This window comes from Lissotriton helveticus, chromosome 4_1 (assembly GCF_964261635.1).
Source record: "Lissotriton helveticus chromosome 4_1, aLisHel1.1, whole genome shotgun sequence".
Classification (NCBI taxonomy): domain Eukaryota; kingdom Metazoa; phylum Chordata; class Amphibia; order Caudata; family Salamandridae; genus Lissotriton; species Lissotriton helveticus.
Genome location: NC_136063.1, coordinates 1,670,568,081 through 1,670,589,903, shown reverse-complemented (window position 1 = coordinate 1,670,589,903; position 21,823 = coordinate 1,670,568,081). Strand labels below are relative to the sequence as shown.

At 33.8% G+C, this 21,823-nt stretch overlaps 17 non-coding genes across 17 annotated transcripts; 9 read left to right on the top strand and 8 right to left on the bottom strand.

The window, feature by feature from the left end:
• The first annotated feature begins 475 nt into the window (after positions 1-475).
• Positions 476-547, top strand: TRNAQ-CUG (transfer RNA glutamine (anticodon CUG)). Its single transcript has one exon. It is a non-coding gene; the product is annotated as a tRNA-Gln (tRNA).
• Positions 548-1,373: 826 nt separating this feature from the next.
• On the bottom strand, positions 1,374-1,445 carry TRNAQ-UUG (transfer RNA glutamine (anticodon UUG)). Its single transcript has one exon. It is a non-coding gene; the product is annotated as a tRNA-Gln (tRNA).
• Positions 1,446-2,995: 1,550 nt separating this feature from the next.
• TRNAQ-CUG (transfer RNA glutamine (anticodon CUG)) lies at positions 2,996-3,067 on the top strand. The gene has a single exon. It is a non-coding gene; the product is annotated as a tRNA-Gln (tRNA).
• An 826-nt stretch (positions 3,068-3,893) lies between these two features.
• Positions 3,894-3,965, bottom strand: TRNAQ-UUG (transfer RNA glutamine (anticodon UUG)). The gene has a single exon. It is a non-coding gene; the product is annotated as a tRNA-Gln (tRNA).
• Positions 3,966-5,515: 1,550 nt separating this feature from the next.
• Positions 5,516-5,587, top strand: TRNAQ-CUG (transfer RNA glutamine (anticodon CUG)). Its single transcript has one exon. It is a non-coding gene; the product is annotated as a tRNA-Gln (tRNA).
• Positions 5,588-6,413: 826 nt separating this feature from the next.
• Positions 6,414-6,485, bottom strand: TRNAQ-UUG (transfer RNA glutamine (anticodon UUG)). Its single transcript has one exon. It is a non-coding gene; the product is annotated as a tRNA-Gln (tRNA).
• A 1,550-nt stretch (positions 6,486-8,035) lies between these two features.
• Positions 8,036-8,107, top strand: TRNAQ-CUG (transfer RNA glutamine (anticodon CUG)). The gene has a single exon. It is a non-coding gene; the product is annotated as a tRNA-Gln (tRNA).
• An 826-nt stretch (positions 8,108-8,933) lies between these two features.
• Positions 8,934-9,005, bottom strand: TRNAQ-UUG (transfer RNA glutamine (anticodon UUG)). The gene has a single exon. It is a non-coding gene; the product is annotated as a tRNA-Gln (tRNA).
• Positions 9,006-10,555: 1,550 nt separating this feature from the next.
• Positions 10,556-10,627, top strand: TRNAQ-CUG (transfer RNA glutamine (anticodon CUG)). Its single transcript has one exon. It is a non-coding gene; the product is annotated as a tRNA-Gln (tRNA).
• Positions 10,628-11,453: 826 nt separating this feature from the next.
• Positions 11,454-11,525, bottom strand: TRNAQ-UUG (transfer RNA glutamine (anticodon UUG)). The gene has a single exon. It is a non-coding gene; the product is annotated as a tRNA-Gln (tRNA).
• Positions 11,526-13,075: 1,550 nt separating this feature from the next.
• TRNAQ-CUG (transfer RNA glutamine (anticodon CUG)) lies at positions 13,076-13,147 on the top strand. The gene has a single exon. It is a non-coding gene; the product is annotated as a tRNA-Gln (tRNA).
• An 826-nt stretch (positions 13,148-13,973) lies between these two features.
• Positions 13,974-14,045, bottom strand: TRNAQ-UUG (transfer RNA glutamine (anticodon UUG)). The gene has a single exon. It is a non-coding gene; the product is annotated as a tRNA-Gln (tRNA).
• A 1,550-nt stretch (positions 14,046-15,595) lies between these two features.
• Positions 15,596-15,667, top strand: TRNAQ-CUG (transfer RNA glutamine (anticodon CUG)). The gene has a single exon. It is a non-coding gene; the product is annotated as a tRNA-Gln (tRNA).
• An 826-nt stretch (positions 15,668-16,493) lies between these two features.
• On the bottom strand, positions 16,494-16,565 carry TRNAQ-UUG (transfer RNA glutamine (anticodon UUG)). The gene has a single exon. It is a non-coding gene; the product is annotated as a tRNA-Gln (tRNA).
• A 1,550-nt stretch (positions 16,566-18,115) lies between these two features.
• Positions 18,116-18,187, top strand: TRNAQ-CUG (transfer RNA glutamine (anticodon CUG)). The gene has a single exon. It is a non-coding gene; the product is annotated as a tRNA-Gln (tRNA).
• A 2,441-nt stretch (positions 18,188-20,628) lies between these two features.
• On the top strand, positions 20,629-20,700 carry TRNAQ-CUG (transfer RNA glutamine (anticodon CUG)). Its single transcript has one exon. It is a non-coding gene; the product is annotated as a tRNA-Gln (tRNA).
• An 826-nt stretch (positions 20,701-21,526) lies between these two features.
• Positions 21,527-21,598, bottom strand: TRNAQ-UUG (transfer RNA glutamine (anticodon UUG)). Its single transcript has one exon. It is a non-coding gene; the product is annotated as a tRNA-Gln (tRNA).
• Positions 21,599-21,823: the final 225 nt, after the last annotated feature.

Below are 21,823 nucleotides of genomic sequence, written 5' to 3'. Positions count from 1 at the left end.
TTGTTCAAGCTGATGGACGTTTTGAAAGGAATCAATAATTGTCTCTTTCAACCTACTGGTGTTGGATTTGAGCTATGAATAAACAAAGATGACAGAAATGGAAAAGGTCAAAAGTAATAAAATAGTACCCCCAAGATTTGGACTGGTACCTTTGCATGCAAAGTCCAACGTGCCAATCATTGCACTTTGGCGCAGCCCATGTGAGAGACAAAGAAATGGGTGTATTAGTTTGGAAATGTAAAATGTTTTAATATGACACAGTCAAAGATGATCATTATGATATAACTTGCCTATCCTGATAAACGTTTGCATATTTAACACTGTTATGGAGAATGTATCTGAACAGAATCAAATCACATTATAGCTCTTTACACTATGAGCATTCAACAGAGATATCGTTTCATCAATGTAAGAAATGCCCCTGCACTAATGCGCTCTCTTTTGTCTCAATGGAAAAATGACTCATGTATGGGAGGGTTCCTTGGTGTAATGGTTAGCACTCTGGACTCTGAATCCAGCGATCTGAGTTCAAATCTCGGTGGGACCTACTTGAATTATGAGATTTACTATTTCACCAATTTCTTAGAATTTGGTCTTGGAAAAACATAACGTCAATGTTTTATACTGATACTAATCAACGTATAAGTATGCATCTATGTATACATAGCTATATCCGTCTAGATAGCGATAAGACTATATAAAGAAATCAATTATTCATAAACATATGTATTGAAGCTGAAAACTAAAAACTGTTGTTTCCCATCCACAATTTAAACGTTAGGTTCATTTCCTCTCTCATCTATATGACCAGTAATGAGATAGTTAATTTTTGCTGATTTCTTATATGACAACATGCTTGACTTACACAGTGCATTTAATTGTGAATTTCTTTGAAAGAGAAATTCAGATTATTACCTTTGACACGTCTTTCGAAAGATTTTACTTTATGGTTATGGATTTACTTTAGAAAATCAGAGTGTAAATATATGTGTGTCTGAATTTCACGATTGTTATTCAAAATGTCATATCTTCTGTCCCCATAATACACAATTTGATTCCTCAAGTTTTGTTTTAATGAAGGATTTCCAATTAAAAAGTTCCATCTTCCCCTTATCAATAACAGTAAGATTTAAGAAAGTAATATCTTGCATCAGCCCCCTGTGATGAGTTTGAGAAAACAGAGTCAGCTCGCAAAATGTCTCATTATTTTGAGCCATTTAATTTCCATGTTTTCTAAAAGTTCTATCATTTGCTCACATCGAATAGACTTTCAGAATACAATCAATAAATTAATGTTTCACTCTACCCGTGTTAGATTTGTGATATTTATGAATACACTTGACAGAAAAAGATTTGATCAACAGTCATGAAAGTGGTCTCACCGAGATTTGAACTCGGATCCTTGGATTCAAAGTCCAAAGTGCTAACCATTACACCATGGAACCTCCCATGTGACAAGGGAGCAAATTGCTGCAGCAATGTGAACATTTCAAAGTTTTTAATGTTCTACAGTCAAAGACCAACAGAATGTTATTACTTTTCTATTCTGTTCAACTTTTGCATATTGAACTATGTTAGGGAAGGATGTTGCCAAGAGGACTCAAGTAACGCTATCACTCTGTTGAACAGTACTTTTTATGTGAGATACGATTTTGCAATAAAATATAAGATTCCCCCGTGAATGCAATCTCTTCTCTCAAAATGAAAAGCTCAACCTGGTACAGGTGGTTTGATGGTATCATGCTTAGCACTCTAGACTCTGAAAACCGGGATCTGAGTACAAATCACAGTGGGACTTATCTAAACTTTACGATTTTCTTTTCCATTCAGTTCTTAGAATTATTAATTGGAAAAACATCTCATTTACTTATAAACTTGTACATATCCACTTTACACGTATGTATCTCCCTATATCTTGCTATATGTCTCTGTATATTTATCGGACAACATAAACACATACATTATAAAAATGCATATAATTAGTAGAGGTGAAAATAATGAAAAGTTGTTGCCTCTCCACATTTGAAACATGAGCTTCTTCTCCTTACTCTTCTATATGTCATGAAATTGAGATAGTCACTTTTTACTCAATTTTGATCTAACAATATAGTTGATTTATACAAAGCATATCATATGATTTGTGAATAATCTTAAAACAGAAAATTAGATCAGTACCTGTGAGGCCTCCAAGCAAAAGCTTATGTTTCACGATTGCAGATCGACTGTTGAAAATCAGCATGAAAAACGTTTTATTTCACAATTTCCATACTAATATACAAAAAACATTTGTACTATCTGAATGATACTGTCATTGTGGTTCTCTAGGTTTGATTTAAGAACACTTCTCTTTCAAAATGTGCTAAATTCGCCTTATCAATAGCGCAGAAAGCTTCAAAAAGGGATGCTGGGAATCAGGCCTCTGAAATGCATTTCAGAAAAACAGGATAGGATTTCTTAATGTCACACTATTTTGTGTAGGAATGTGATGTAAACGTATTATAATGTTTGTATTTCTGTAACTTGTTCAAGCTGATGGACGTTTTGAAAGGAATCAATAATTGTCTCTTTCAACCTACTGGTGTTGGATTTGAGCTATGAATAAACAAAGATGACAGAAATGGAAAAGGTCAAAAGTAATAAAATAGTACCCCCAAGATTTGGACTGGTACCTTTGCATGCAAAGTCCAACGTGCCAATCATTGCTCTTTGTCGCAGCCCATGTGAGAGACAAAGAAATGGGTGTATTAGTTTGGAAATGTAAAATGTTTTAATATGACACAGTCAAAGATGATCATTATGATATAACTTGCCTATCCTGATAAACGTTTGCATATTTAACACTGTTATGGAGAATGTATCTGAACAGAATCAAATCACATTATAGCTCTTTACACTATGAGCATTCAACAGAGATATCGTTTCATCAATGTAAGAAATGCCCCTGCACTAATGCGCTCTCTTTTGTCTCAATGGAAAAATGACTCATGTATGGGAGGGTTCCTTGGTGTAATGGTTAGCACTCTGGACTCTGAATCCAGCGATCCGAGTTCAAATCTCGGTGGGACCTACTTGAATTATGAGATTTACTATTTCACCAATTTCTTAGAATTTGGTCTTGGAAAAACATAACGTCAATGTTTTATACTGATACTAATCAACGTATAAGTATGCATCTATGTATACATAGCTATATCCGTCTAGATAGCGATAAGACTATATAAAGAAATCAATTATTCATAAACATATGTATTGAAGCTGAAAACTAAAAACTGTAGTTTCCCATCCACAATTTAAACGTTAGGTTCATTTCCTCTCTCATCTATATGACCAGTAATGAGATAGTTAATTTTTGCTGATTTCTTATATGACAACATGCTTGACTTACACAGTGCATTTAATTGTGAATTTCTTTGAAAGAGAAATTCAGATTATTACCTTTGACACGTCTTTCGAAAGATTTTACTTTATGGTTATGGATTTACTTTAGAAAATCAGAGTGTAAATATATGTGTGTCTGAATTTCACGATTGTTATTCAAAACGTCATATCTTCTGTCCCCATAATACACAATTTGATTCCTCAAGTTTTGTTTTAATGAAGGATTTCCAATTAAAAAGTTCCATCTTCCCCTTATCAATAACAGTAAGATTTAAGAAAGTAATATCTTGCATCAGCCCCCTGTGATGAGTTTGAGAAAACAGAGTCAGCTCGCAAAATGTCTCATTATTTTGAGCCATTTAATTTCCATGTTTTCTAAAAGTTCTATCATTTGCTCACATCGAATAGACTTTCAGAATACAATCAATAAATTAATGTTTCACTCTACCCGTGTTAGATTTGTGATATTTATGAATACACTTGACAGAAAAAGATTTGATCAACAGTCATGAAAGTGGTCTCACCGAGATTTGAACTCGGATCCTTGGATTCAAAGTCCAAAGTGCTAACCATTACACCATGGAACCTCCCATGTGACAAGGGAGCAAATTGCTGCAGCAATGTGAACATTTCAAAGTTTTTAATGTTCTACAGTCAAAGACCAACAGAATGTTATTACTTTTCTATTCTGTTCAACTTTTGCATATTGAACTATGTTAGGGAAGGATGTTGCCCAGAGGACTCAAGTAACGCTATCACTCTGTTGAACAGTACTTTTTATGTGAGATACGGTTTTGCAATAAAATATAAGATTCCCCCGTGAATGCAATCTCTTCTCTCAAAATGAAAAGCTCAACCTGGTACAGGTGGTTTGATGGTATCATGCTTAGCACTCTAGACTCGGAAAACCGGGATCTGAGTACAAATCACAGTGGGACTTATCTAAACTTTACGATTTTCTTTTCCATTCAGTTCTTAGAATTATTAATTGGAAAAACATCTCATTTACTTATAAACTTGTACATATCCACTTTACACGTATGTATCTCCCTATATCTTGCTATATGTCTCTGTATATTTATAGGACAACATAAACACATACATTATAAAAATGCATATAATTAGTAGAGGTGAAAATAATGAAAAGTTGTTGCCTCTCCACATTTGAAACATGAGCTTCTTCTCCTTACTCTTCTATATGTCATGAAATTGAGATAGTCACTTTTTACTCAATTTTGATCTAACAATATAGTTGATTTATACAAAGCATATCATATGATTTGTGAATAATCTTAAAACAGAAAATTAGATCAGTACCTGTGAGGCCTCCAAGCAAAAGCTTATGTTTCACGATTGCAGATCGACTGTTGAAAATCAGCATGAAAAACGTTTTATTTCACAATTTCCATACTAATATACAAAAAACATTTGTACTATCTGAATGATACTGTCATTGTGGTTCACTAGGTTTGATTTAAGAACACTTCTCTTTCAAACTGTGCTAAATTCGCCTTATCAATAGCGCAGAAAGCTTCAAAAAGGGATGCTGGGAATCAGGCCTCTGAAATGCATTTCAGAAAAACAGGATAGGATTTCTTAATGTCACACTATTTTGTGTAGGAATGTGATGTAAACGTATTATAATGTTTGTATTTCTGTAACTTGTTCAAGCTGATGGACGTTTTGAAAGGAATCAATAATTGTCTCTTTCAACCTACTGGTGTTGGATTTGAGCTATGAATAAACAAAGATGACAGAAATGGAAAAGGTCAAAAGTAATAAAATAGTACCCCCAAGATTTGGACTGGTACCTTTGCATGCAAAGTCCAACGTGCCAATCATTGCACTTTGGCGCAGCCCATGTGAGAGACAAAGAAATGGGTGTATTAGTTTGGAAATGTAAAATGTTTTAATATGACACAGTCAAAGATGATCATTATGATATAACTTGCCTATCCTGATAAACGTTTGCATATTTAACACTGTTATGGAGAATGTATCTGAACAGAATCAAATCACATTATAGCTCTTTACACTATGAGCATTCAACAGAGATATCGTTTCATCAATGTAAGAAATGCCCCTGCACTAATGCGCTCTCTTTTGTCTCAATGGAAAAATGACTCATGTATGGGAGGGTTCCTTGGTGTAATGGTTAGCACTCTGGACTCTGAATCCAGCGATCCGAGTTCAAATCTCGGTGGGACCTACTTGAATTATGAGATTTACTATTTCACCAATTTCTTAGAATTTGGTCTTGGAAAAACATAACGTCAATGTTTTATACTGATACTAATCAACGTATAAGTATGCATCTATGTATACATAGCTATATCCGTCTAGATAGCGATAAGACTATATAAAGAAATCAATTATTCATAAACATATGTATTGAAGCTGAAAACTAAAAACTGTTGTTTCCCATCCACAATTTAAACGTTAGGTTCATTTCCTCTCTCATCTATATGACCAGTAATGAGATAGTTAATTTTTGCTGATTTCTTATATGACAACATGCTTGACTTACACAGTGCATTTAATTGTGAATTTCTTTGAAAGAGAAATTCAGATTATTACCTTTGACACGTCTTTCGAAAGATTTTACTTTATGGTTATGGATTTACTTTAGAAAATCAGAGTGTAAATATATGTGTGTCTGAATTTCACGATTGTTATTCAAAATGTCATATCTTCTGTCCCCATAATACACAATTTGATTCCTCAAGTTTTGTTTTAATGAAGGATTTCCAATTAAAAAGTTCCATCTTCCCCTTATCAATAACAGTAAGATTTAAGAAAGTAATATCTTGCATTAGCCCCCTGTGATGAGTTTGAGAAAACAGAGTCAGCTCGCAAAATGTCTCATTATTTTGAGCCATTTAATTTCCATGTTTTCTAAAAGTTCTATCATTTGCTCACATCGAATAGACTTTCAGAATACAATCAATAAATTAATGTTTCACTCTACCCGTGTTAGATTTGTGATATTTATGAATACACTTGACAGAAAAAGATTTGATCAACAGTCATGAAAGTGGTCTCACCGAGATTTGAACTCGGATCCTTGGATTCAAAGTCCAAAGTGCTAACCATTACACCATGGAACCTCCCATGTGACAAGGGAGCAAATTGCTGCAGCAATGTGAACATTTCAAAGTTTTTAATGTTCTACAGTCAAAGACCAACAGAATGTTATTACTTTTCTATTCTGTTCAACTTTTGCATATTGAACTATGTTAGGGAAGGATGTTGCCAAGAGGACTCAAGTAACGCTATCACTCTGTTGAACAGTACTTTTTATGTGAGATACGATTTTGCAATAAAATATAAGATTCCCCCGTGAATGCAATCTCTTCTCTCAAAATGAAAAGCTCAACCTGGTACAGGTGGTTTGATGGTATCATGCTTAGCACTCTAGACTCTGAAAACCGGGATCTGAGTACAAATCACAGTGGGACTTATCTAAACTTTACGATTTTCTTTTCCATTCAGTTCTTAGAATTATTAATTGGAAAAACATCTCATTTACTTATAAACTTGTACATATCCACTTTACACGTATGTATCTCCCTATATCTTGCTATATGTCTCTGTATATTTATCGGACAACATAAACACATACATTATAAAAATGCATATAATTAGTAGAGGTGAAAATAATGAAAAGTTGTTGCCTCTCCACATTTGAAACATGAGCTTCTTCTCCTTACTCTTCTATATGTCATGAAATTGAGATAGTCACTTTTTACTCAATTTTGATCTAACAATATAGTTGATTTATACAAAGCATATCATATGATTTGTGAATAATCTTAAAACAGAAAATTAGATCAGTACCTGTGAGGCCTCCAAGCAAAAGCTTATGTTTCACGATTGCAGATCGACTGTTGAAAATCAGCATGAAAAACGTTTTATTTCACAATTTCCATACTAATATACAAAAAACATTTGTACTATCTGAATGATACTGTCATTGTGGTTCTCTAGGTTTGATTTAAGAACACTTCTCTTTCAAAATGTGCTAAATTCGCCTTATCAATAGCGCAGAAAGCTTCAAAAAGGGATGCTGGGAATCAGGCCTCTGAAATGCATTTCAGAAAAACAGGATAGGATTTCTTAATGTCACACTATTTTGTGTAGGAATGTGATGTAAACGTATTATAATGTTTGTATTTCTGTAACTTGTTCAAGCTGATGGACGTTTTGAAAGGAATCAATAATTGTCTCTTTCAACCTACTGGTGTTGGATTTGAGCTATGAATAAACAAAGATGACAGAAATGGAAAAGGTCAAAAGTAATAAAATAGTACCCCCAAGATTTGGACTGGTACCTTTGCATGCAAAGTCCAACGTGCCAATCATTGCTCTTTGTCGCAGCCCATGTGAGAGACAAAGAAATGGGTGTATTAGTTTGGAAATGTAAAATGTTTTAATATGACACAGTCAAAGATGATCATTATGATATAACTTGCCTATCCTGATAAACGTTTGCATATTTAACACTGTTATGGAGAATGTATCTGAACAGAATCAAATCACATTATAGCTCTTTACACTATGAGCATTCAACAGAGATATCGTTTCATCAATGTAAGAAATGCCCCTGCACTAATGCGCTCTCTTTTGTCTCAATGGAAAAATGACTCATGTATGGGAGGGTTCCTTGGTGTAATGGTTAGCACTCTGGACTCTGAATCCAGCGATCCGAGTTCAAATCTCGGTGGGACCTACTTGAATTATGAGATTTACTATTTCACCAATTTCTTAGAATTTGGTCTTGGAAAAACATAACGTCAATGTTTTATACTGATACTAATCAACGTATAAGTATGCATCTATGTATACATAGCTATATCCGTCTAGATAGCGATAAGACTATATAAAGAAATCAATTATTCATAAACATATGTATTGAAGCTGAAAACTAAAAACTGTAGTTTCCCATCCACAATTTAAACGTTAGGTTCATTTCCTCTCTCATCTATATGACCAGTAATGAGATAGTTAATTTTTGCTGATTTCTTATATGACAACATGCTTGACTTACACAGTGCATTTAATTGTGAATTTCTTTGAAAGAGAAATTCAGATTATTACCTTTGACACGTCTTTCGAAAGATTTTACTTTATGGTTATGGATTTACTTTAGAAAATCAGAGTGTAAATATATGTGTGTCTGAATTTCACGATTGTTATTCAAAACGTCATATCTTCTGTCCCCATAATACACAATTTGATTCCTCAAGTTTTGTTTTAATGAAGGATTTCCAATTAAAAAGTTCCATCTTCCCCTTATCAATAACAGTAAGATTTAAGAAAGTAATATCTTGCATCAGCCCCCTGTGATGAGTTTGAGAAAACAGAGTCAGCTCGCAAAATGTCTCATTATTTTGAGCCATTTAATTTCCATGTTTTCTAAAAGTTCTATCATTTGCTCACATCGAATAGACTTTCAGAATACAATCAATAAATTAATGTTTCACTCTACCCGTGTTAGATTTGTGATATTTATGAATACACTTGACAGAAAAAGATTTGATCAACAGTCATGAAAGTGGTCTCACCGAGATTTGAACTCGGATCCTTGGATTCAAAGTCCAAAGTGCTAACCATTACACCATGGAACCTCCCATGTGACAAGGTAGCAAATTGCTGCAGCAATGTGAACATTTCAAAGTTTTTAATGTTCTACAGTCAAAGACCAACAGAATGTTATTACTTTTCTATTCTGTTCAACTTTTGCATATTGAACTATGTTAGGGAAGGATGTTGCCCAGAGGACTCAAGTAACGCTATCACTCTGTTGAACAGTACTTTTTATGTGAGATACGGTTTTGCAATAAAATATAAGATTCCCCCGTGAATGCAATCTCTTCTCTCAAAATGAAAAGCTCAACCTGGTACAGGTGGTTTGATGGTATCATGCTTAGCACTCTAGACTCTGAAAACCGGGATCTGAGTACAAATCACAGTGGGACTTATCTAAACTTTACGATTTTCTTTTCCATTCAGTTCTTAGAATTATTAATTGGAAAAACATCTCATTTACTTATAAACTTGTACATATCCACTTTACACGTATGTATCTCCCTATATCTTGCTATATGTCTCTGTATATTTATAGGACAACATACACACATACATTATAAAAATGCATATAATTAGTAGAGGTGAAAATAATGAAAAGTTGTTGCCTCTCCACATTTGAAACATGAGCTTCTTCTCCTTACTCTTCTATATGTCATGAAATTGAGATAGTCACTTTTTACTCAATTTTGATCTAACAATATAGTTGATTTATACAAAGCATATCATATGATTTGTGAATAATCTTAAAACAGAAAATTAGATCAGTACCTGTGAGGCCTCCAAGCAAAAGCTTATGTTTCACGATTGCAGATCGACTGTTGAAAATCAGCATGAAAAACGTTTTATTTCACAATTTCCATACTAATATACAAAAAACATTTGTACTATCTGAATGATACTGTCATTGTGGTTCTCTAGGTTTGATTTAAGAACACTTCTCTTTCAAAATGTGCTAAATTCGCCTTATCAATAGCGCAGAAAGCTTCAAAAAGGGATGCTGGGAATCAGGCCTCTGAAATGCATTTCAGAAAAACAGGATAGGATTTCTTAATGTCACACTATTTTGTGTAGGAATGTGATGTAAACGTATTATAATGTTTGTATTTCTGTAACTTGTTCAAGCTGATGAACGTTTTGAAAGGAATCAATAATTGTCTCTTTCAACCTACTGGTGTTGGATTTGAGCTATGAATAAACAAAGATGACAGAAATGGAAAAGGTCAAAAGTAATAAAATAGTACCCCCAAGATTTGGACTGGTACCTTTGCATGCAAAGTCCAACGTGCCAATCATTGCTCTTTGGCGCAGCCCATGTGAGAGACAAAGAAATGGGTGTATTAGTTTGGAAATGTAAAATGTTTTAATATGACACAGTCAAAGATGATCATTATGATATAACTTGCCTATCCTGATAAACGTTTGCATATTTAACACTGTTATGGAGAATGTATCTGAACAGAATCAAATCACATTATAGCTCTTTACACTATGAGCATTCAACAGAGATATCGTTTCATCAATGTAAGAAATGCCCCTGCACTAATGCGCTCTCTTTTGTCTCAATGGAAAAATGACTCATGTATGGGAGGGTTCCTTGGTGTAATGGTTAGCACTCTGGACTCTGAATCCAGCGATCCGAGTTCAAATCTCGGTGGGACCTACTTGAATTATGAGATTTACTATTTCACCAATTTCTTAGAATTTGGTCTTGGAAAAACATAACGTCAATGTTTTATACTGATACTAATCAACGTATAAGTATGCATCTATGTATACATAGCTATATCCGTCTAGATAGCGATAAGACTATATAAAGAAATCAATTATTCATAAACATATGTATTGAAGCTGAAAACTAAAAACTGTAGTTTCCCATCCACAATTTAAACGTTAGGTTCATTTCCTCTCTCATCTATATGACCAGTAATGAGATAGTTAATTTTTGCTGATTTCTTATATGACAACATGCTTGACTTACACAGTGCATTTAATTGTGAATTTCTTTGAAAGAGAAATTCAGATTATTACCTTTGACACGTCTTTCGAAAGATTTTACTTTATGGTTATGGATTTACTTTAGAAAATCAGAGTGTAAATATATGTGTGTCTGAATTTCACGATTGTTATTCAAAACGTCATATCTTCTGTCCCCATAATACACAATTTGATTCCTCAAGTTTTGTTTTAATGAAGGATTTCCAATTAAAAAGTTCCATCTTCCCCTTATCAATAACAGTAAGATTTAAGAAAGTAATATCTTGCATCAGCCCCCTGTGATGAGTTTGAGAAAACAGAGTCAGCTCGCAAAATGTCTCATTATTTTGAGCCATTTAATTTCCATGTTTTCTAAAAGTTCTATCATTTGCTCACATCGAATAGACTTTCAGAATACAATCAATAAATTAATGTTTCACTCTACCCGTGTTAGATTTGTGATATTTATGAATACACTTGACAGAAAAAGATTTGATCAACAGTCATGAAAGTGGTCTCACCGAGATTTGAACTCGGATCCTTGGATTCAAAGTCCAAAGTGCTAACCATTACACCATGGAACCTCCCATATTGCAAGGGAGCAAATTGCTGCAGCAATGTGAACATTTCAAAGTTTTTAATGTTCTACAGTCAAAGACCAACAGAATGTTATTACTTTTCTATTCTGTTCAACTTTTGCATATTGAACTATGTTAGGGAAGGATGTTGCCCAGAGGACTCAAGTAACGCTATCACTCTGTTGAACAGTACTTTTTATGTGAGATACGGTTTTGCAATAAAATATAAGATTCCCCCGTGAATGCAATCTCTTCTCTCAAAATGAAAAGCTCAACCTGGTACAGGTGGTTTGATGGTATCATGCTTAGCACTCTAGACTCTGAAAACCGGGATCTGAGTACAAATCACAGTGGGACTTATCTAAACTTTACGATTTTCTTTTCCATTCAGTTCTTAGAATTATTAATTGGAAAAACATCTCATTTACTTATAAACTTGTACATATCCACTTTACACGTATGTATCTCCCTATATCTTGCTATATGTCTCTGTATATTTATAGGACAACATAAACACATACATTATAAAAATGCATATAATTAGTAGAGGTGAAAATAATGAAAAGTTGTTGCCTCTCCACATTTGAAACATGAGCTTCTTCTCCTTACTCTTCTATATGTCATGAAATTGAGATAGTCACTTTTTACTCAATTTTGATCTAACAATATAGTTGATTTATACAAAGCATATCATATGATTTGTGAATAATCTTAAAACAGAAAATTAGATCAGTACCTGTGAGGCCTCCAAGCAAAAGCTTATGTTTCACGATTGCAGATCGACTGTTGAAAATCAGCATGAAAAACGTTTTATTTCACAATTTCCATACTAATATACAAAAAACATTTGTACTATCTGAATGATACTGTCATTGTGGTTCTCTAGGTTTGATTTAAGAACACTTCTCTTTCAAAATGTGCTAAATTCGCCTTATCAATAGCGCAGAAAGCTTCAAAAAGGGATGCTGGGAATCAGGCCTCTGAAATGCATTTCAGAAAAACAGGATAGGATTTCTTAATGTCACACTATTTTGTGTAGGAATGTGATGTAAACGTATTATAATGTTTGTATTTCTGTAACTTGTTCAAGCTGATGGACGTTTTGAAAGGAATCAATAATTGTCTCTTTCAACCTTCTGGTGTTGGATTTGAGCTATGAATAAACAAAGATGACAGAAATGGAAAAGGTCAAAAGTAATAAAATAGTACCCCCAAGATTTGGACTGGTACCTTTGCATGCAAAGTCCAACGTGCCAATCATTGCTCTTTGGCGCAGCCCATGTGAGAGACAAAGAAATGGGTGTATTAGTTTGGAAATGTAAAATGTTTTAATATGACACAGTCAAAGATGATCATTATGATATAACTTGCCTATCCTGATAAACGTTTGCATATTTAACACTGTTATGGAGAATGTATCTGAACAGAATCAAATCACATTATAGCTCTTTACACTATGAGCATTCAACAGAGATATCGTTTCATCAATGTAAGAAATGCCCCTGCACTAATGCGCTCTCTTTTGTCTCAATGGAAAAATGACTCATGTATGGGAGGGTTCCTTGGTGTAATGGTTAGCACTCTGGACTCTGAATCCAGCGATCCGAGTTCAAATCTCGGTGGGACCTACTTGAATTATGAGATTTACTATTTCACCAATTTCTTAGAATTTGGTCTTGGAAAAACATAACGTCAATGTTTTATACTGATACTAATCAACGTATAAGTATGCATCTATGTATACATAGCTATATCCGTCTAGATAGCGATAAGACTATATAAAGAAATCAATTATTCATAAACATATGTATTGAAGCTGAAAACTAAAAACTGTAGTTTCCCATCCACAATTTAAACGTTAGGTTCATTTCCTCTCTCATCTATATGACCAGTAATGAGATAGTTAATTTTTGCTGATTTCTTATATGACAACATGCTTGACTTACACAGTGCATTTAATTGTGAATTTCTTTGAAAGAGAAATTCAGATTATTACCTTTGACACGTCTTTCGAAAGATTTTACTTTATGGTTATGGATTTACTTTAGAAAATCAGAGTGTAAATATATGTGTGTCTGAATTTCACGATTGTTATTCAAAACGTCATATCTTCTGTCCCCATAATACACAATTTGATTCCTCAAGTTTTGTTTTAATGAAGGATTTCCAATTAAAAAGTTCCATCTTCCCCTTATCAATAACAGTAAGATTTAAGAAAGTAATATCTTGCATCAGCCCCCTGTGATGAGTTTGAGAAAACAGAGTCAGCTCGCAAAATGTCTCATTATTTTGAGCCATTTAATTTCCATGTTTTCTAAAAGTTCTATCATTTGCTCACATCGAATAGACTTTCAGAATACAATCAATAAATTAATGTTTCACTCTACCCGTGTTAGATTTGTGATATTTATGAATACACTTGACAGAAAAAGATTTGATCAACAGTCATGAAAGTGGTCTCACCGAGATTTGAACTCGGATCCTTGGATTCAAAGTCCAAAGTGCTAACCATTACACCATGGAACCTCCCATGTGACAAGGGAGCAAATTGCTGCAGCAATGTGAACATTTCAAAGTTTTTAATGTTCTACAGTCAAAGACCAACAGAATGTTATTACTTTTCTATTCTGTTCAACTTTTGCATATTGAACTATGTTAGGGAAGGATGTTGCCCAGAGGACTCAAGTAACGCTATCACTCTGTTGAACAGTACTTTTTATGTGAGATACGGTTTTGCAATAAAATATAAGATTCCCCCGTGAATGCAATCTCTTCTCTCAAAATGAAAAGCTCAACCTGGTACAGGTGGTTTGATGGTATCATGCTTAGCACTCTAGACTCTGAAAACCGGGATCTGAGTACAAATCACAGTGGGACTTATCTAAACTTTACGATTTTCTTTTCCATTCAGTTCTTAGAATTATTAATTGGAAAAACATCTCATTTACTTATAAACTTGTACATATCCACTTTACACGTATGTATCTCCCTATATCTTGCTATATGTCTCTGTATATTTATAGGACAACATAAACACATACATTATAAAAATGCATATAATTAGTAGAGGTGAAAATAATGAAAAGTTGTTGCCTCTCCACATTTGAAACATGAGCTTCTTCTCCTTACTCTTCTATATGTCATGAAATTGAGATAGTCACTTTTTACTCAATTTTGATCTAACAATATAGTTGATTTATACAAAGCATATCATATGATTTGTGAATAATCTTAAAACAGAAAATTAGATCAGTACCTGTGAGGCCTCCAAGCAAAAGCTTATGTTTCACGATTGCAGATCGACTGTTGAAAATCAGCATGAAAAACGTTTTATTTCACAATTTCCATACTAATATACAAAAAACATTTGTACTATCTGAATGATACTGTCATTGTGGTTCTCTAGGTTTGATTTAAGAACACTTCTCTTTCAAAATGTGCTAAATTCGCCTTATCAATAGCGCAGAAAGCTTCAAAAAGGGATGCTGGGAATCAGGCCTCTGAAATGCATTTCAGAAAAACAGGATAGGATTTCTTAATGTCACACTATTTTGTGTAGGAATGTGATGTAAACGTATTATAATGTTTGTATTTCTGTAACTTGTTCAAGCTGATGGACGTTTTGAAAGGAATCAATAATTGTCTCTTTCAACCTACTGGTGTTGGATTTGAGCTATGAATAAACAAAGATGACAGAAATGGAAAAGGTCAAAAGTAATAAAATAGTACCCCCAAGATTTGGACTGGTACCTTTGCATGCAAAGTCCAACGTGCCAATCATTGCACTTTGGCGCAGCCCATGTGAGAGACAAAGAAATGGGTGTATTAGTTTGGAAATGTAAAATGTTTTAATATGACACAGTCAAAGATGATCATTATGATATAACTTGCCTATCCTGATAAACGTTTGCATATTTAACACTGTTATGGAGAATGTATCTGAACAGAATCAAATCACATTATAGCTCTTTACACTATGAGCATTCAACAGAGATATCGTTTCATCAATGTAAGAAATGCCCCTGCACTAATGCGCTCTCTTTTGTCTCAATGGAAAAATGACTCATGTATGGGAGGGTTCCTTGGTGTAATGGTTAGCACTCTGGACTCTGAATCCAGCGATCCGAGTTCAAATCTCGGTGGGACCTACTTGAATTATGAGATTTACTATTTCACCAATTTCTTAGAATTTGGTCTTGGAAAAACATAACGTCAATGTTTTATACTGATACTAATCAACGTATAAGTATGCATCTATGTATACATAGCTATATCCGTCTAGATAGCGATAAGACTATATAAAGAAATCAATTATTCATAAACATATGTATTGAAGCTGAAAACTAAAAACTGTAGTTTCCCATCCACAATTTAAACGTTAGGTTCATTTCCTCTCTCATCTATATGACCAGTAATGAGATAGTTAATTTTTGCTGATTTCTTATATGACAACATGCTTGACTTACACAGTGCATTTAATTGTGAATTTCTTTGAAAGAGAAATTCAGATTATTACCTTTGACACGTCTTTCAAAAGATTTTACTTTATGGTTATGGATTTACTTTAGAAAATCAGAGTGTAAATATATGTGTGTCTGAATTTCACGATTGTTATTCAAAACGTCATATCTTCTGTCCCCATAATACACAATTTGATTCCTCAAGTTTTGTTTTAATGAAGGATTTCCAATTAAAAAGTTCCATCTTCCCCTTATCAATAACAGTAAGATTTAAGAAAGTAATATCTTGCATCAGCCCCCTGTGATGAGTTTGAGAAAACAGAGTCAGCTCGCAAAATGTCTCATTATTTTGAGCCATTTAATTTCCATGTTTTCTAAAAGTTCTATCATTTGCTCACATCGAATAGACTTTCAGAATACAATCAATAAATTAATGTTTCACTCTACCCGTGTTAGATTTGTGATATTTATGAATACACTTGACAGAAAAAGATTTGATCAACAGTCATGAAAGTGGTCTCACCGAGATTTGAACTCGGATCCTTGGATTCAAAGTCCAAAGTGCTAACCATTACACCATGGAACCTCCCATGTGACAAGGGAGCAAATTGCTGCAGCAATGTGAACATTTCAAAGTTTTTAATGTTCTACAGTCAAAGACCAACAGAATGTTATTACTTTTCTATTCTGTTCAACTTTTGCATATTGAACTATGTTAGGGAAGGATGTTGCCCAGAGGACTCAAGTAACGCTATCACTCTGTTGAACAGTACTTTTTATGTGAGATACGGTTTTGCAATAAAATATAAGATTCCCCCGTGAATGCAATCTCTTCTCTCAAAATGAAAAGCTCAACCTGGTACAGGTGGTTTGATGGTATCATGCTTAGCACTCTAGACTCTGAAAACCGGGATCTGAGTACAAATCACAGTGGGACTTATCTAAACTTTACGATTTTCTTTTCCATTCAGTTCTTAGAATTATTAATTGGAAAAACATCTCATTTACTTATAAACTTGTACATATCCACTTTACACGTATGTATCTCCCTATATCTTGCTATATGTCTCTGTATATTTATAGGACAACATAAACACATACATTATAAAAATGCATATAATTAGTAGAGGTGAAAACAATGAAAAGTTGTTGCCTCTCCACATTTGAAACATGAGCTTCTTCTCCTTACTCTTCTATATGTCATGAAATTGAGATAGTCACTTTTTACTCAATTTTGATCTAACAATATAGTTGATTTATACAAAGCATATCATATGATTTGTGAATAATCTTAAAACAGAAAATTAGATCAGTACCTGTGAGGCCTCCAAGCAAAAGCTTATGTTTCACGATTGCAGATCGACTGTTGAAAATCAGCATGAAAAACGTTTTATTTCACAATTTCCATACTAATATACAAAAAACATCTGTACTATCTGAATGATACCGTCATTGTGGTTCTCTAGGTTTGATTTAAGAACACTTCTCTTTCAAAATGTGCTAAATTCGCCTTATCAATAGCGCAGAAAGCTTCAAAAAGGGATGCTGGGAATCAGGCCTCTGAAATGCATTTCAGAAAAACAGGATAGGATTTCTTAATGTCACACTATTTTGTGTAGGAATGTGATGTAAACGTATTATAATGTTTGTATTTCTGTAACTTGTTCAAGCTGATGGACGTTTTGAAAGGAATCAATAATTGTCTCTTTCAACCTACTGGTGTTGGATTTGAGCTATGAATAAACAAAGATGACAGAAATGGAAAAGGTCAAAAGTAATAAAATAGTACCCCCAAGATTTGGACTGGTACCTTTGCATGCAAAGTCCAACGTGCCAATCATTGCTCTTTGGCGCAGCCCATGTGAGAGACAAAGAAATGGGTGTATTAGTTTGGAAATGTAAAATGTTTTAATATGACACAGTCAAAGATGATCATTATGATATAACTTGCCTATCCTGATAAACGTTTGCATATTTAACACTGTTATGGAGAATGTATCTGAACAGAATCAAATCACATTATAGCTCTTTACACTATGAGCATTCAACAGAGATATCGTTTCATCAATGTAAGAAATGCCCCTGCACTAATGCGCTCTCTTTTGTCTCAATGGAAAAATGACTCATGTATGGGAGGGTTCCTTGGTGTAATGGTTAGCACTCTGGACTCTGAATCCAGCGATCCGAGTTCAAATCTCGGTGGGACCTACTTGAATTATGAGATTTACTATTTCACCAATTTCTTAGAATTTGGTCTTGGAAAAACATAACGTCAATGTTTTATACTGATACTAATCAACGTATAAGTATGCATCTATGTATACATAGCTATATCCGTCTAGATAGCGATAAGACTATATAAAGAAATCAATTATTCATAAACATATGTATTGAAGCTGAAAACTAAAAACTGTAGTTTCCCATCCACAATTTAAACGTTAGGTTCATTTCCTCTCTCATCTATATGACCAGTAATGAGATAGTTAATTTTTGCTGATTTCTTATATGACAACATGCTTGACTTACACAGTGCATTTAATTGTGAATTTCTTTGAAAGAGAAATTCAGATTATTACCTTTGACACGTCTTTCGAAAGATTTTACTTTATGGTTATGGATTTACTTTAGAAAATCAGAGTGTAAATATATGTGTGTCTGAATTTCACGATTGTTATTCAAAACGTCATATCTTCTGTCCCCATAATACACAATTTGATTCCTCAAGTTTTGTTTTAATGAAGGATTTCCAATTAAAAAGTTCCATCTTCCCCTTATCAATAACAGTAAGATTTAAGAAAGTAATATCTTGCATCAGCCCCCTGTGATGAGTTTGAGAAAACAGAGTCAGCTCGCAAAATGTCTCATTATTTTGAGCCATTTAATTTCCATGTTTTCTAAAAGTTCTATCATTTGCTCACATCGAATAGACTTTCAGAATACAATCAATAAATTAATGTTTCACTCTACCCGTGTTAGATTTGTGATATTTATGAATACACTTGACAGAAAAAGATTTGATCAACAGTCATGAAAGTGGTCTCACCGAGATTTGAACTCGGATCCTTGGATTCAAAGTGCTAACCATTACACCATGGAACCTCCCATGTGACAAGGGAGCAAATTGCTGCAGCAATGTGAACATTTCAAAGTTTTTAATGTTCTACAGTCAAAGACCAACAGAATGTTATTACTTTTCTATTCTGTTCAACTTTTGCATATTGAACTATGTTAGGGAAGGATGTTGCCCAGAGGACTCAAGTAACGCTATCACTCTGTTGAACAGTACTTTTTATGTGAGATACGGTTTTGCAATAAAATATAAGATTCCCCCGTGAATGCAATCTCTTCTCTCAAAATGAAAAGCTCAACCTGGTACAGGTGGTTTGATGGTATCATGCTTAGCACTCTAGACTCTGAAAACCGGGATCTGAGTACAAATCACAGTGGGACTTATCTAAACTTTACGATTTTCTTTTCCATTCAGTTCTTAGAATTATTAATTGGAAAAACATCTCATTTACTTATAAACTTGTACATATCCACTTTACACGTATGTATCTCCCTATATCTTGCTATATGTCTCTGTATATTTATAGGACAACATACACACATACATTATAAAAATGCATATAATTAGTAGAGGTGAAAATAATGAAAAGTTGTTGCCTCTCCACATTTGAAACATGAGCTTCTTCTCCTTACTCTTCTATATGTCATGAAATTGAGATAGTCACTTTTTACTCAATTTTGATCTAACAATATAGTTGATTTATACAAAGCATATCATATGATTTGTGAATAATCTTAAAACAGAAAATTAGATCAGTACCTGTGAGGCCTCCAAGCAAAAGCTTATGTTTCACGATTGCAGATCGACTGTTGAAAATCAGCATGAAAAACGTTTTATTTCACAATTTCCATACTAATATACAAAAAACATTTGTACTATCTGAATGATACTGTCATTGTGGTTCTCTAGGTTTGATTTAAGAACACTTCTCTTTCAAAATGTGCTAAATTCGCCTTATCAATAGCGCAGAAAGCTTCAAAAAGGGATGCTGGGAATCAGGCCTCTGAAATGCATTTCAGAAAAACAGGATAGGATTTCTTAATGTCACACTATTTTGTGTAGGAATGTGATGTAAACGTATTATAATGTTTGTATTTCTGTAACTTGTTCAAGCTGATGAACGTTTTGAAAGGAATCAATAATTGTCTCTTTCAACCTACTGGTGTTGGATTTGAGCTATGAATAAACAAAGATGACAGAAATGGAAAAGGTCAAAAGTAATAAAATAGTACCCCCAAAATTTGGACTGGTACCTTTGCATGCAAAGTCCAACGTGCCAATCATTGCTCTTTGGCGCAGCCCATGTGAGAGACAAAGAAATGGGTGTATTAGTTTGGAAATGTAAAATGTTTTAATATGACACAGTCAAAGATGATCATTATGATATAACTTGCCTATCCTGATAAACGTTTGCATATTTAACACTGTTATGGAGAATGTATCTGAACAGAATCAAATCACATTATAGCTCTTTACACTATGAGCATTCAACAGAGATATCGTTTCATCAATGTAAGAAATGCCCCTGCACTAATGCGCTCTCTTTTGTCTCAATGGAAAAATGACTCATGTATGGGAGGGTTCCTTGGTGTAATGGTTAGCACTCTGGACTCTGAATCCAGCGATCCGAGTTCAAATCTCGGTGGGACCTACTTGAATTATGAGATTTACTATTTCACCAATTTCTTAGAATTTGGTCTTGGAAAAACATAACGTCAATGTTTTATACTGATACTAATCAACGTATAAGTATGCATCTATGTATACATAGCTATATCCGTCTAGATAGCGATAAGACTATATAAAGAAATCAATTATTCATAAACATATGTATTGAAGCTGAAAACTAAAAACTGTAGTTTCCCATCCACAATTTAAACGTTAGGTTCATTTCCTCTCTCATCTATATGACCAGTAATGAGATAGTTAATTTTTGCTGATTTCTTATATGACAACATGCTTGACTTACACAGTGCATTTAATTGTGAATTTCTTTGAAAGAGAAATTCAGATTATTACCTTTGACACGTCTTTCGAAAGATTTTACTTTATGGTTATGGATTTACTTTAGAAAATCAGAGTGTAAATATATGTGTGTCTGAATTTCACGATTGTTATTCAAAACGTCATATCTTCTGTCCCCATAATACACAATTTGATTCCTCAAGTTTTGTTTTAATGAAGGATTTCCAATTAAAAAGTTCCATCTTCCCCTTATCAATAACAGTAAGATTTAAGAAAGTAATATCTTGCATCAGCCCCCTGTGATGAGTTTGAGAAAACAGAGTCAGCTCGCAAAATGTCTCATTATTTTGAGCCATTTAATTTCCATGTTTTCTAAAAGTTCTATCATTTGCTCACATCGAATAGACTTTCAGAATACAATCAATAAATTAATGTTTCACTCTACCCGTGTTAGATTTGTGATATTTATGAATACACTTGACAGAAAAAGATTTGATCAACAGTCATGAAAGTGGTCTCACCGAGATTTGAACTCGGATCCTTGGATTCAAAGTCCAAAGTGCTAACCATTACACCATGGAACCTCCCATGTGACAAGGGAGCAAATTGCTGCAGCAATGTGAACATTTCAAAGTTTTTAATGTTCTACAGTCAAAGACCAACAGAATGTTATTACTTTTCTATTCTGTTCAACTTTTGCATATTGAACTATGTTAGGGAAGGATGTTGCCCAGAGGACTCAAGTAACGCTATCACTCTGTTGAACAGTACTTTTTATGTGAGATACGGTTTTGCAATAAAATATAAGA